This window comes from Eublepharis macularius, chromosome 7, assembly GCF_028583425.1.
Source record: "Eublepharis macularius isolate TG4126 chromosome 7, MPM_Emac_v1.0, whole genome shotgun sequence".
NCBI lineage: Eukaryota > Metazoa > Chordata > Lepidosauria > Squamata > Eublepharidae > Eublepharis > Eublepharis macularius.
In genome coordinates, this window is record NC_072796.1 from 67501867 (window position 1) to 67517161 (window position 15295).

At 42.2% G+C, this 15295-nt stretch overlaps 1 protein-coding gene across 1 annotated transcript in view; it reads right to left on the reverse strand.

Moving 5' to 3' along the window:
• Nucleotides 1-15295, reverse strand: part of MTCL1 (microtubule crosslinking factor 1) — a 165448-nt gene that overhangs the window by 46486 nt on the left and 103667 nt on the right. The gene's annotated exons all lie outside the window — the stretch shown is intronic.

The following is a 15295-nucleotide window of genomic DNA, read 5'->3' on the forward strand; positions in this document are numbered from 1 at the left end:
AGAAGACCAAGAGCACCTTAAAGACCAACTACATTTCCAGGATATGAGCTTATGAGAGTCAATTCTCCATTTATCAGATAGATAGAATGGGAAAAGGTAGGAATCTTTGTTGTTGTTGTTGTTTACAGTCATACTTTTGCATGATAATTGTATTTGACCCGCCTATGTTGCACTGTTTGCACACTGATTTCATTGGCTATTATGTTAGTTTTCTTATGGGATAATAATAAGTGTTTTTTTAACAACTTTTTAGCTGATTCTTGTTAGTTGTTAGAAAGCAGCCATTTGGCGATGTATGAAAATATAACAAAATTCCACCTGACCTGTCCGTGTTGCACTGGAGAAATAGAAAAACGTATATACCAAGGAAGCTTTCCTGTTAATAGTAGCATTTCCCACTTTGGTCAAGATTCTGGTAAAGATTTATTGGTATGATAATTAAAAGAAATAAAGTGATAAATTTTGTATATTAAGTTTCCACACAGAAGAATTTATGCTTAAAGTACAGAACAGAAAAATATACTCAATTTTTTATCTTTAAAATTAATATTCTTGTTCAGTTCACGTTTTGTCTTTGGTTTTAAAAGTCACAGAGGAAAGAATTATGGATATACTTAATATGTAGTTTGAATGTAAGCAGCAGAGGTGATGAATTGAATTGAAAAACTGTAGTAGGAATGAAGAGGCTTCTGCAGTTAAGCAGAACCTATGGGAGGAAGGTGGAACAGAATCATCTTTACAACTTGTTAACAATACTGCCTTTATCTGTCTGCCATTTTAAGAGTGTCAAGTTCCTCCAACTCCATTTTGTCCATTGACAAGGCCTCCCCCCGTTACTCTCATGGATTCTTCACAATCATATATTGCTTATGAATCTCCCAATAGTTTCAAAAGGAAGATTTGTATTCACTTACCAAGAAGCTTCCTTTTTCAGTGGTCCAGGAGTGGGGCAGTCCATACTTTTGGGATATAGCTCCTCCTCTCTGGCAGGGTCAGTCAGCTGATTTTGATCCCTGAGGAGAGGGGCTTGTCCCTGGAATCACCAGTCTGTTCCCAAACCCTGACTCCCCATCACAATACCAAGAGGGAAAATAATAACCCCCCTCAATTTTTTAAAGAATAAATAGAAAGGTCCCTCCCTTGAATCCGTTGGGAGGAAAGCTATTATCCTAACTCTTCATCCAATCCTAGAAGCTGCCCCCCAAGAAACTTGGGTGGGTAGGACTGCCCCACTTCAGGACCACTAAGAAAGGAAGCATCACGGTAAGTGAATACAAATCTTCCATTCTCCAGTGGTCCTAGGAGTGGGACAGTCCATACTTTTGGGACATACAAGAGCAGTGTGCCCCAGGGTGAGCAGTCTGGCTTCCAGGCCTAGAGGGTGTGCTGTGGTACCCTCCTGCTGAAGGTTGCCTCTTATCTATCCTATATTTCTTGATGAAAGAATATATTGATTTCCATGTGACCACCTTACTGATCGTTTCTAACAACAAAAGGATTTATAGGCTGCCTGTGTTGCTGCTTCCCTTAGTGAGTGCACCCTGACATCTATGGGCATCTCCAGACCTCTGGCTTGACATGCCAGAATTATGTACCTTTTGCTTTACCTACTTAGCCAAGAAAAGGACGCTCTCTGTCCCAAGGAGGAACTCCTACAAACACACAATTAATGTCCCAGACTTGTGAAAAACTGTTTAGTCCTGCCCAAGTGGAATCTCACATCTCTACATATATCAAGGTAGTGAGGGTTTTTTTCTTCCCGTGCTTTGGATTAGGTTAGAAGGAGGGAAGTACTATGTCTCCTGTCCTATGAAAACATGGAGTTCATCTTTGGAAGAAAGGTGGGTCTGTTCATAACTTGCTCTACCATCTTGCAGGAAACGGCACGGATCTCTAGCTACTGCTAGTGCCTGCCATTCTGACACTTGTCTAGCTGATTTTATTCTCATCTGAAAGATGGCTTTAAATGTCTGTTTCTTTGGGGACATGAGGTCATATGCTCAAGGCATCTTTTGTATAATGCTCTCAATACCAGATTAATATTTCACATGGGGAAAAATACCCCCAGGGAATCCTTGGAAGATTCAACAATGAGGTCCCCTTTTAGAATCCATTGCCATGAAGGTGATATATAAGGGAACGTCCCTTCCTAGAATCCCTAATTGTTGGGATGGTCACTACCTTTTGTCTAAGGGTGCTGGTATTAAGACTTTTCTTCAACCCCTCTTGAAAGATAGTAACTCCCTAATTAGCCCCAAAAGGTAACATGATTCTATCCATGCACTACCCTGCAGGAATTTTTTATATACTCTGTGGAACTCTTTCTGGAGGTTACCATAGTACCCATCATGCCTTTTGCTTAGTCCAACCCTATTATTTGTTTGTGTTCGACCTCCACACTGTGAGGCTTGTCATAGCTGGTCAGGCGTGTCGTATTGATCTCTGCATCAATGGGCCCTCCTTCAGTGGAGGTGCCAGGGATCCATGCTTGAAAGATTCTTCAGGTTTTAAGACCATGTCTTTCTGGACCTGAGGGTTGCTTTTAGTATCACTTCTGCACTTTACTGTGTAATCTTCTGAACAGATCTGTGAAATAGCTGTACTGTGGAAGACATACAGGATGTGTGAAGGCAGCTTGCTGCTCACATCATCTATCCCTATGGTTTGAGGGTTTCTCCTTCTTGCACCTTGTCAAAAACTGTGGAAGAGGAGTTGGGGAATCCCTCTGGATAGCATCCATTCTGCTTGGTTCATCACTCTCTGGCTTAGCCAGTCTGCATCAGAGTTGTCCTCTGTATAAACATACAGTGACCTGTAGGAAGATTCTGAGATTCTACCATACTGTGTCTGATGGCTCCGAGTTCCAAAAGGTTTACCCTGTTGATCATTTGTCCTTCAGCCAGATGCTCTATGCCATTCTTCCTTGGGTGTGGGACCCCCATCACCAAAGATGTATCCATGGTCATCACTGTTCTTTCTGGTTCCCTGAGTGGGACTCAGTTAAACCCTCATGGGACTGAATGAGGCACAGCGACTGGTTGTTTTCCTGTTTGAAGATCTCTGGCAATTCAACTATCTTGGACCTCTTGTGATCTAACGCCCCATGGTATGGTAACAGGCATCTCTGAAGTGCACAGGTAAATATGTCGTTTGGATATGGGAAAGTAGCCACTCTCCATGGCCTAGCCATGCTATCAGTGCTGCTAGGATTCTAATGAACACCATAGGTGGCGTTTTCAGCTTAAAGGAAAGGGTCCAATGTTGGAAGTGCCTCTGAGAGATTGATGGAAGCCAGACAATCTCCCTTCTGAATGGCAGTCATGACAAATTTTAGCCTTTCCATTCCGACTTTCTTGCTCCTAGGCATCTATTTTATTTGACCAAATTCCTTTGGATCTAGAGGAAAAGGGATCAGATGGCATAGAATTGAATTCCACTGATCACAGTATCCAACACTCACCTGTTTCTAATTATTGGCTGCCAAAGGTTTGCCAAGCATTGTACGCATCCTCAAAACACCATTGCGCCTGCTGCCTTGGTGTAGACACATTGAGTTCCCTTCTTGTCTCTTTAGTAGTCTGACTGGATTTGTTGAGGGAGAAGGTACTACCCTCCTTTTGATGTTTGGTCTGCTTTCCTTTATTCAGAGCTTCTTCAGACAGGTTGATATCTTTGAAATGAACCATGGTTACTTTGGCTTTGGGGCAAATGGTCCACATTCCAATTTCTAAGCTAAGTGTTGTGTCTGGTTGCTTGAAAACCATGATTCTTGTTGACCACAGCATAGCATATTGCCGGGGCTATTTTCTTAGTTTTTCTCTTTGGCTCTTTAAAGGCGTTTACTGCTCACTGCAGCCAGGTCTGAGACCCGAGAGAATGTGACTCTAGGAAGGAGTGGAGCTGTCACCAATGCTCTGAAGGATGTAGTGGAAACTTCCAATTTTCTGTGCATAGCCAGTTGAAACCACTTGATGCTGGAATCCTAGGTAGTCCGTCCTTGTCAATGGGCAGCAAAGTATTAGATGGCAGTCTGGTTATCAGATCATCCACCAATGGCAGCTTGATCCTCTCAGTAACCCCTGGAACTAATGTATAAGACTTGGAGGGTGGGGGAGGAAATAAGATTAGTTAGTTTTGCCAGAGTTTCTCTCTTAGACCTGCAAGTATGAGAGACTACTGGAAGGGAATCCCTGATGGGGTTATTCCTGATTCTAGGGAGGATTCTCTCTAACCCCTTAGTCCTTAAGAGAGAGGATCCTCATCACCTTAGGGAGCCATTTAGGATACAGCTCCTGAGGAAGAGGAGGAATTCCTGCTAGAGAATTTTCCTTTATTTTACCAGTTCCCCTTTCTTCTTGGCTGAGGGAGAAAACTGATAGCTCAGGGTCCAGGTTGAAGGTTTAACTGAGATATGTGCTCTTAAATGCCCTTGCCTCCTCTTTAATCTGGGGGGATACCCCTTTACCTATCTGGAGTCAGACCCCCCACATTGGAATGCCTCTCCTGCCCATCCAAGAGTCTAGCTGCTAGACTATTTATTGGTGTGCCTTCAGGACCTCTTTGAATTCCTTATTTCCATCCTGGGCCATGCCAGTTCGTTTGTTAAATAGTAACTATGGCTGCGACTATGTAAATAGGGGGCATGTACGTACTATTTATTGTAATTTTTGTGATTCTGCAGCAACCTGCTTGCCAGTGGAGTATCAGATAATTAAAAATCATTTACATCATCTTATAAGGATTCAGAGGCTGACCTTTATTAATAAATAATGGGGAAAACTTTTATGCGCCATTACCCTGAATGATTCCAGGCAATTCGGGACCCTAATTAATGGTGCTATTCGCTCTGAGATCCCTTATATATCAGCCATTTCCCCCGATACATGGTTTCAGTATTTTTCGGACCTATTTTGTGAGGATCTCCCTAATGGAATGCAACTGGTTTATTCTCCCCTGGATGGTCTCTCCTGTCACTCCGGAAGAAATAATAACTCTTATAGATCAACTAAAATCAGGTAAAGCTCCTGGTCCAGATGCGATAATCCCAGAGGTGCTGAAAGCTGATCCAGAGTGGTGGGCCCCTCTGCTTGCTTCTCTCTTCACTATGTTAAATAAGACTGGCCAGATGCCAGATGCCTGGACCAATGTGATAATTGTTCCCATTTATAAAAAGGGTTGTCATCTTAACCCCTCTAACTTCAGACCAATTAGCCTTCTATCTGTTATTGGGAAACTATACACTAAATTCTTGCAAATTTAAGCTCAGCACTTGGATGTCATCTAGCAAAATATTAGGTCCAGAGCAGGTGGGGTTTTGTCAGGGGAAGTCAGCTTTGGATAATTGTTTAGTCCTCGCTCATTTGATTAATAAATACAGGAGTAGGAAAAGATCTAAACTATACATTGCCTTTCTGGACCTTAAGGGAGCCTTTGACTCTGTCTCAAGGAACTTCTCGGGGCAAAGCTTGAGGGGATGTCACTAGATAAGAGGTTATTATCTCTCATCAAAAATCTTTATTCATCAGCGTCTTGCCAGGTCAGGTGTTCTTCCCTTGGGAGATTCTCACCCAGGATCTTTATTAAGAAGGGGATTAAACAGGGGTGCATTTTAGCCCCCCATTTGTTTAATCTTTTTAAAAATGATCTTGCCCCTTTTTGTCACTGGTTGATGGTCACAGTCCTAGACTTGGCTCCATTTCTATCCCTTTGTTGTTATATGCGGATGATGCGGTTCTTCTGTCTTCTTCCCGTGTTGGATTGAATCATTTATTGAACCATTGCCTTGAATACTGTGTGACCAACAGACTGGAGCTGAACTATGAAAAATCGAAGGTATTGGTTAAATACCTGGGTGTTTATTTCCAATCTAATGCTACTTGGACCTTCCACCATAGGATGGCTATTAATGCAGCCAAAGTTAATGTTGCAGCAATATCTCGCTTTTATTTTTCTGATCGAGGTAACCAATATGTGCCTGCTGCTCTTAAAGCCTTCAATGCTAAAACTGGAGCTCAGTTATTGTACGGGCCCCCGCTCTGGATTGATGCTATTGACAATTCAGTTGAACGTGTTCTCTCTAATTTTCTGCATAATATTATGGGGGTTCCTATGTGTGTTCCACATGCTGCCTTATGCTTAGAGTGCGGTCAGAATCTGTTGGCCACCAACGCATGGCTTCACACTATCAAATAGTGGTTGAGACTCCATTTTAATTCTGATCCCCCTAGTTGTCAGACTGTGGCATTCCAGTCGGCTAGCTCCTGCCTTCTTCCCTTCTGCAAGACGACAGAGTCTCTTGATTTCAAAAAGGTTTATTAGAAAACAGCATACAGGCCCTGGGTCCACATTCCAGAACTTAGACCATTCTGGCCGACCATGGACTTTGCTAGGAATGAGGTACCTGATGAAAGCAATTACATTTCAACCCTTGGGTTCCCATCCTCCCCCCTCAGAGTTCCCAGCGCTGAGAGTGTGGAGACGAGGAAGCGGGAACCTCAAGGTTAGAGCTGCAGACATAAGATAAACTTGCATTCTCTCCCACGGAAGGAGCTGTCCGGCAATGCCCGGAGAAGGAAGGAGAGGCTAACAACTAATACATTAACATGGCATAACTGTCGTTCAGTACTCAAAACATGGAAAGGAATAAACTAGACGGCTATACAGTTTAACATAGCAAATTCTAGACATGATGTATAAGAAAGACACCACATTGTTCAGGTAAAGAACTCTGCCAATGAGATCCTGACACTAGTTATACGTATCACTTATTATCTGAATTTGCCAACTCTAGTTGGTCAGCCTGTATTGAAGCTCCTTGAACTTGTTTATAGAATCTTTATCCCTGCTATCTGAGTCTGAGGCCTTCTCAAAAATAAAATCCAGTCTTCTGGGATTAGAGTTACAAACTATCTATAGTTCTGCTAATAGAACTTGTTCTCCCCTAAACTTGGGGATTGTCCCTAATGTAAGTCTCCCGGCAGTATACCTTTACCAACTCCTGGCTCCCAACATACACAGAGCATTTTCTCTGGACAGATTTACTGTTCTTCCTTCAGCCATTTTATCTGGTAGATTACATGGGATTCCTTATTATAGCAGGTGTTGTCCTTGTTTGATGGACTGTGTTGAAACTGTCTCCCATGTTCTTCTCCAGTGCTCTTTTTATCTGGCGCCACCCTGGGATCTTCTACATCCTATATTAGCCCGACTTTCAGAGTTTTCTGATGATTTTAAGGTTCAGTTTCTGCATGACAACCCAGATGGGGAAATAACTGAAATAGTAGCAAAGTTTCTCTACAGTGCCATGGCTATACACCCTGTCAAGTAATACTGATTTTGCTGTACTACTGCCCTGTTTCTATCTGTAATTTTAATCTCATTCTGTATGGACTCATTTCTGTATTTAAAATCTTATATTTTTATATATGCCAATAAAGGCTTGCTTGAGCTTGATGTAATTTCTTTCCCCTTAGTGGTGGAAAATGTCATCCAGTTACAGTCGCCTCTGCAACACTGGTCTTTTTTGGAGGTCTCCCATCCAATTGCTAACCACGGCCAACCCTGCTGAGGTACTGAGATCTGATGAGATCTGGCTTGCCTGGACTAACCAAGTCAGGGGCTGTGATAAAGTCAGAATTATCATTATTCCCTCAGAACCGCTAGGTGATTGAGACAAGGTCAACCACCGAGTTCAAGCAATTATGGGACTCGAACCAGCAGGGTAATGATTCATGGCCCAGCACTTAACCACAATGTTACAGCAACTCACTTCAGGCTTCCTTGCCTGGTGGATGCAAACCTCAGACATTTTCCCTTTCACTAGTCTCTTGAGAGGCCCGGGAGTAGGCCAAGGCCTGGGAGTTGGGCAAGTTTAAGCCACAGGCTTGTGCTCTCTGAGGCCTGGAAGGAGGCCAGGCCTGCCCTTTGCTGACATACCACCAGCAGAAAAATTTCCAGGCATTCTTGCCTGACGGGCCCAAGCCCTTGGACTTTTTCTCCTTCACTGGCCTGTTGAGAGGCCTAGAAGGGGCTGAGGCCTGGGAGTTTGGAAAGTCTAGGCCACAGGCCTGCACTTTTAGAGGCCTAGGAGGTGGCTGTCTTTGCTGACATTTTGCCAGCCAGAACCTTGGGCCTTTTCTCTTTCACTGGCCTGTTGAGAGGCCCAAAAGAGGCCAGGGCCTGTGAGTCTGACACCACTAGGCTGCAGCTTTGAGCCCTCTGAGGCCTGGGATGTGGCTGGGGTTTGCCATTACTAACATTGTCACCAACAGAAATTTTCCCGCCAAAAGGAGAAATGAAAGTGAAAGCGCACCTCACAAGTCCTGGCTGAAAGGAAAGAGAAACAAAGGAGGGCTCCCTTTTATTTATGGTGAGCTGGCTCTGAGGCTTCTGCTACTCTTTTCTCCTCCCTCCTTCCTTTTGTGGCCCCTGTTTCCCGCAGGATCAGTCTTACCGTGGTTCAGTCGGGGTTGCCGGGGTTGGAGCAAGTCCTCTGCTGCTGCTGCTGGAGGCTGCTCCTTCCAAGCCTGAGGGAGTTCCCGATAATATCGGTCTCTACAACAGGCTACGTTGGACTCAAACACCGTACCGTCTGGCCATCTGAGGGGAGGTTCCTCCCAACCCGAAGGTGGGGAACCTCGGTGGAGTTTTGCGGTTGTGGCCGTGGAACCTAGGAGTAACCTAGGACCGTTGGCTCTAATGCTCGCCATTGCTTCGAGCAAAATGGGGGTGGGGTAGGCAGTAGGGCCTTTCCTTTCCTCTGTGAGCTCCGTACTGCCTGTGTCCTCAGCCTCCCTGAGTACTGGAATTACAGGTGCACGCTGCCACGCCTGACTCATCTCTGGCAGTTTCTTCTTCACCGGGATCACTGCACTCTGCAGAGCATTGCTGAAGACATCCTGCTCGGATGGCAGGGCCAGAAAGACTGGTGATTCCAGAGACAAGCCCCTCCCCTCTGGGATCAAAATCAGCGAACTGACCCTGCCTTCGGAGAGGAGGACCTATATCCCAAAAGTAAGGCCTGCCCCACACCTAGGACCACCGGAGAAAGAGGTTTTCCATGTTATATTGGGCGAGGGTGTGTGTGTGTGTCTCTGTTCAGTAAATGGCATATGAAACTAGCACATAATTCTTTGAGTCCAGATAATAGTAACAACAGATAAAGTATTAAATGCTGTTCCCATAAACAGAGAGCTGGATCCTACTTACAGTCTTATAATCAAATGGACATGAAGCAAAAGGAAGAACAAAACAATATTTTACAATATAGATATCGTCTATCACAGATTCAGCCATAGTAGTCAAAAGCTATTCCTGTGCTCATATTTACTTTCCAAAGATAATTAGGCAGCTTTATGTGGAGAAAATGTTGAATACCTGAAACTAATCAGTTCAGAATTAATATGGGACAAGTTTTAAGCTTATTGTGCTTGACATAGTAAACTTACTACAGATTCTCTTTTAACATTGCACTTTGTGGCATCTGTTCCTATTATATATTTAGAGAGACAGTTCTCTCACACACAAAGGCAGAGCATTGCACCAGCCACGAGTAACAAGTTGAACATGCATCTGGTAGGCATCTATCACTCCCTTCTATCAAAACAGTTAAAAAGTCTGGAATTGCTGGGGAAAAAACCCAAAGCTTTCTGCTTAAGGTATTTTGTCAAAGACAAAATTATCTTGTGATGTGTATTTAACCCAAGATGTGTATTATTTAAATACATTCTAATAACACCTTAAGCAAGTAGCTGTTAATGCAGCTCAAAAATGGCAGCAAGACTAGAGGGTGGTTTTAAACAGAAGATAGCAAACTTCTGTTGTCTTTAATCTAACAATTATTCCATCACAATACTTAGTATAAAATAATACTTAGTATAAATAAAAATAAATAGTATAAAAATAATGTACTGAAGAGATATACAGTCAGATATGGAAGTAGTAACTCAGCTGATATGCAAGTGACAAGGTGTTTTCTAATCAGAACAGCTATACATAGAAGTCTATTCTTCCTGTTTACATAAGTTACATCCCTGGCTCACTAGCTTGTGGAGGGCTCTGATATGATCTTGTATAAACTATGACTCCTGTTTCCTTGGTATGCAGTGCTAGGTTACTGCTACACCTGCTAGTTATTTATTCATTCCATTCCATTCTCCTCAATGGGGACCCAAAGCAACTTAGATCATTCTCTTTTCCTCCATTTTATCTTCACAACAACCCTGTGAGGTAGGTTAGGCTGTGAGTGTGTGACTGGCAGAGAAGGAATTCAAACCTGAGTCTCCAAGATCCTAGTCTGACACTCTTAAGCATTTTGTTAGCACATACTGGTTGAAAGACAGACAGACCTTCCCTACCCCGTCAGCAATAGGCAGCACTGCCACTAGGGCAGGTAAACAAATGAAAACATTTTTCTTGCACAAGCTGAGACTTACAGGCAGGCAGTGCTTCAAATGGAGGTGAATGGAGGAAAATGCTACACCCAGACACCAGAAAGGAACTACCATACATCCTCTGTCAGTAAAGCATGTACAATCAGCACAAAAGAGAGATGGCTAGGCAGCATTTTAAAGAGTGGCTGATAAATGAACAAATAAAAATCATAGAGTTGGAAGAGTCCTTACAGACCATCTAGTCCAACCCCCCTGCCCAATGCAGGAACAGCCTAAAGCATCCCCAATAAGTAGTTGTCCAGCTGCTCCTTGAAGACTGCCAATAAGGGGGAGCCCATCACATCCCTAGGCCGCCAATTCATGATTGTATGTATTTATGTCCACCACTTTTTCTTGAGTAACCAAACATTGTTCTTTACCTACTCTATGAGTGAGAATTTTAAATACCTACAAAATGAGAATGTCGACTCCTGTCTGAAAATTTTACCCCAACTAAATGGAGAGGGGAAATTATAGTTGGAAAATGGGTATTCTATTTAAACCAATGGAAATATAAACCTAATTTAATAACTAAAATGAACAGCTTTCGTTACTAACAGGCAGGGGAACCACAAGACTCACAGGTGGAGCCCATTCTCCCCCTCCCTACTCTCTTGCCTGCTCAACCATCATTCTCAACAGGGATGAGTGGGAGGCATGGGATTTGCTGGTGCATGACATGAGGAGTGGGCAGGTAAGCACTTATTTAAAGCACCTTTCTGCAGCTTGTTGTGATTTCTGCTCTTAGAATCAGTAGATTCCAAGCAGGGATCTAAGCAAAAGTACTGCCGTTCTTAAAACTTTCAAGCTTTTGGTGGCTATCCTTGGGCCAAAGCAAATAAAATGCTAGGAATTCCATGAAAGAAATGCCCAAATCTTTAAAAAATGCAGTTATTAGGCATGTGAGGGCCTGATTCTGATAGCCTCTAGTAGTAGTAGTAGTAGTAGTAGTAGTAGTAGTAGTAGGTTTAATGGTATATGGCCAAAGGCTGTAACAATGCAAAGTTAAGAACAGTAAAAAAGAAATCTATCTTACAAGCATAAAATACAGTTATTAAAATAATAAAAATAAAATACAATTAAAATGGAACCTTAATAGCCTCTATTCAGGCCTCTAATAAAAGGGGGTATAAACATTCCTCTTCCGTACCATTTTCTCAACTTGAAAAAGCCCAGGGAAATTGGTATTTGCTGGGGCTCCCTGGGGTTGTTTCAATTAGGAAAAATGCTTGGGGTGGGAAGACTTAACCCATCCTGTTAAACCACAGATCTAATCGGAATCAGCCCCTCATGTGGTCTGACTGAGAGCTGCTATAGCAAAATGGTTAAGTGGTTGGGTTGTGAACCAGCACTCTGGTGGTTCAGATCCCATTACTGCTATGAGCTGAGCAAGTGGCCTTGGGTAGGCATGGGCAATCTGGACCTGGGGGAAAAGCTGGATTTTCCCCAATCTGGCTAAATCTGGTTTTCTCAAATCAGATCAGAGAATCCTGGATCTGACCCTGGAACCTGGATCCAGACCCCAAGATAAATCTGGTAAATCTAGGAAATGTGACTTCAGCCTCTGGCCGGCTCCTTCTGCTTTTTTTCCAAGAGGGGAGGGGGAGGAGGGAGTGAGAGAGGAAGGGAAGGGGAATGAGTGGACAATTTGTACATGAGCTCTTCTTGTCCTCCTGGCTTCTGTGAGTGACACTGGCTCAGCTGCATTAAGTTGCAACAGTTTCCCATGCTTCAGTTTGGTTTGGGTGGAATTCTCTATTTTGATGTGATTCTCTGGTTTGATGTCAGTCCCCTTGATTCACTTTGGTTCTTGGGAGATTCCATCCAACCCCTTGCTTCAGTCTGGTGCTGTTAGACTTTCTTTTGCATTTGGAGGTGTCCCTTTGGCCACTGACAGCCTTGCCTCTGGGTGTTTCTGCTTGAGAACCTGCTTGGACATGTTTCCCCCATAGGAAATAATGGAGAGTGGCTGAGGGCACTTTCTTCAGGGGCCCATAGAATTAGAACCTGAAGACCAATCTTCCTCAAACTTGGTGGGTCTTTATAGGAGTAGGTTTCCAGCAAATTTAGTGGAGTTTTATTGAAAAATACCTCCCCAGCACCTTCCCCCCATAATAGCCCCCTGATAGTTTTCCCATAGGGACTAATGGCTGAATAAATCAAGTATTCTCTGATCTGTCTTAAGTGGATCAGACAATCTTTCCTATATTTCAGGAATATCAGAGTTTTGGAGGGATTCTTGAAACCCAGATCTAATTTTTTTGGATTTCTCTCTCTTTTTTTTGGGTGCATAACCCTAGCCTTGGGTAAGCCATTCCATGCAGCCCCAGTTCCCCAGCTGTGTTGCGGGGATAATAACAACACTGACTTAGTTCACCACTCTGAGCAGGGCACTAATTTGTCTAGAAGAGTGGTATATAAGCATACTTTATTATTATTATTATTAATAATATTATTAATAACAACAATAACAACAATTATTATTATTAAAAGCTGGAACTCTGATTACAGAACTATCCGCATCTCATTTGGTTTGCCCATTCAGCATTTCACCCAACTAGTAGCCTGACAAATCATATATGCTACAGCAGGAGGGAGAAGGCAGGTAGTAAAGATTCTATTAATATTTTAAACAAAAAAAGAAAAGAATGAAATTTACAAATACTCCATTCCCTTCTTTCCCAGAATTATATTAGTTTTCATAAAGGCAAGTTACACTTAACTAGGATGTTAAGGGTTAAATGGCCCTAATCCAATTTGGCCTCCTTCCTCAAAGATGCTTTTATTTAATAAAAACAAACAGGCCTTCATTATCATGGATCTCCTGAGACAAGATCCACGATAATGAAGCCCTATTTGTTTGTTTGTTTAAATAAAAGCACCTACAGGGGAGAGGCCAGATTGGAACTGGGGGGGATGATGACAGTTCATCCTTACCATCCTTGTCATGATGGAGACATAGGCCTTTTTATATTAAGCTAGCCTGTGATTCACCTTTTCAGATCCAGCCCTGGGAAAACCAGGAAGGAAAAAGCAATAAACACCATTTGCTTTGCCATACTGGGAGGGATGTTGTTCTAGCATTTTGATACCATCATAAAATCAGAGGCCTGAGAGATGAGGAGAATGGAACAAGAGATCAGCTGGCCATGATGACTGGGAGAGATTGGTGTTAGGGGAGGGAACTCCTCCCCCTCTCACTTGCAAAAATATGGTACAAAAGGCGCTGCAGCCTATGGTGTGTGGTTCAGCAGGGAATGGAGAAAGGAGGGTCCCAAAGGGTGGGCCTGTCATTACCTTCCCAAGCATTGGACATTCATCCCAGCAGAGGGTGCCCCAGGTACTGTGAGAACTCCAAAGAGATAGTTAGGTATTAAGACTTCTGGATTTCTTGTTTTTCTTTTTCTATTAGCTGTAGCTTTGCTCCTTACATATATATTCTTGTGTTCTGTTATTTTATAACTCTGCACACACTCAGAAGCTCACCAGCTCCCCCAAACAGCCAGTGAAGGGACAAGCCCATTTAAATTTGGGTGGTGGCAGCTCTATTTGACAAGCCTAGGACTTGGAAGGTGCAAGAAACCATCCCTCCTGATCATACCAATCCTAGTTTTATCCAAATTTAACCCCCTTCACCGCACCCCAACTGCCCTTTGTGAGGTAAAGAGGAGCTCTGAAAGAGTCATTTTAAACTTAGAAAATAGGACTGTAATGCTTATATAATTTTAAATAAAGAACTTTTGTAATCAAATGCCTCATCTGTACCACATCTGTTTTAAAAGGCTTACTTATCTCCTGCTAAGATGTGAACATCATACCCCAACACTCCTGAACTGGGCATATTAGATGCTTTAAATTATTTAACCAATTATACTATGGTACACAGAAAATTCCACAAAAATTGCAACATGTTTCAAGCCACGACATAAATATAAAAGGAGAAATTTAAAACTAAGCAGACATAAACAAGATCACATATATACACATAAATGTGCATCATTGTCTGACTCCAATGCACTGAAGAAGCTATAAAGAATCTCCCACATTTTTATTTTATGCATTAAAAAAAAAGCAGTTTGGCTTAAAAATAATCCATCGGTTTACAGCCAAATCCACAAGTTGACCAAGAGGCAGTTATTCAGATATTGTTAACTAGACTAAAATACGAATAGTTCTTCAACATTATTCTAAGACATTATTATATGCAACATTGTATTTCAACAGTTGGTCTCTAGTCAACTCTTTCTGCTTGCAACTTCTAGTATGCACACATTTGCTCACTTCTATCTTCACTGAATGAACTGGGAACTGACCTGCCTCCTATATTCCAATTTAACTAATGGAAGGAAGCAGGATTAATGAATATGGAATAAATAAAGCATGTACGTCTCTTCTCACAATCACAAATGCAAATTAGAATTACTGATCCATCGGTCAGGGAACATTCTGAAGGAATACTTAAGTGCATATTAAACTTCTTCATCTTATAGCCACTTTTATTTATATAATCAGGGTGGTTTATGGCAGCATTTCACAATTTTATATTGATCTATGTCTTTCATTCCAGACATATCAATGTAGAGCCTTTTTCACCCAGACTAGAAGAGCAGTGAAAATCTAGGGATTTGTCTTTCTGACAGTTTAATAAGGGGGGGGGCATTAAATGTTGTTTGGGGGTAACTATTTTAGTTTTTAATGCTCTCCTAGTTCCTGGACCATAACGATTGAAAACCGATGTTTCAACAAAATCTAAAAAATTTTTTTTTAGTTTTAATTAAGACACATTATATGCAAAACAAGTTATATTTCCTCAATATAGATATAGAATGATAATAATATTTCAAATAAATGTTGCTCCTGGAATG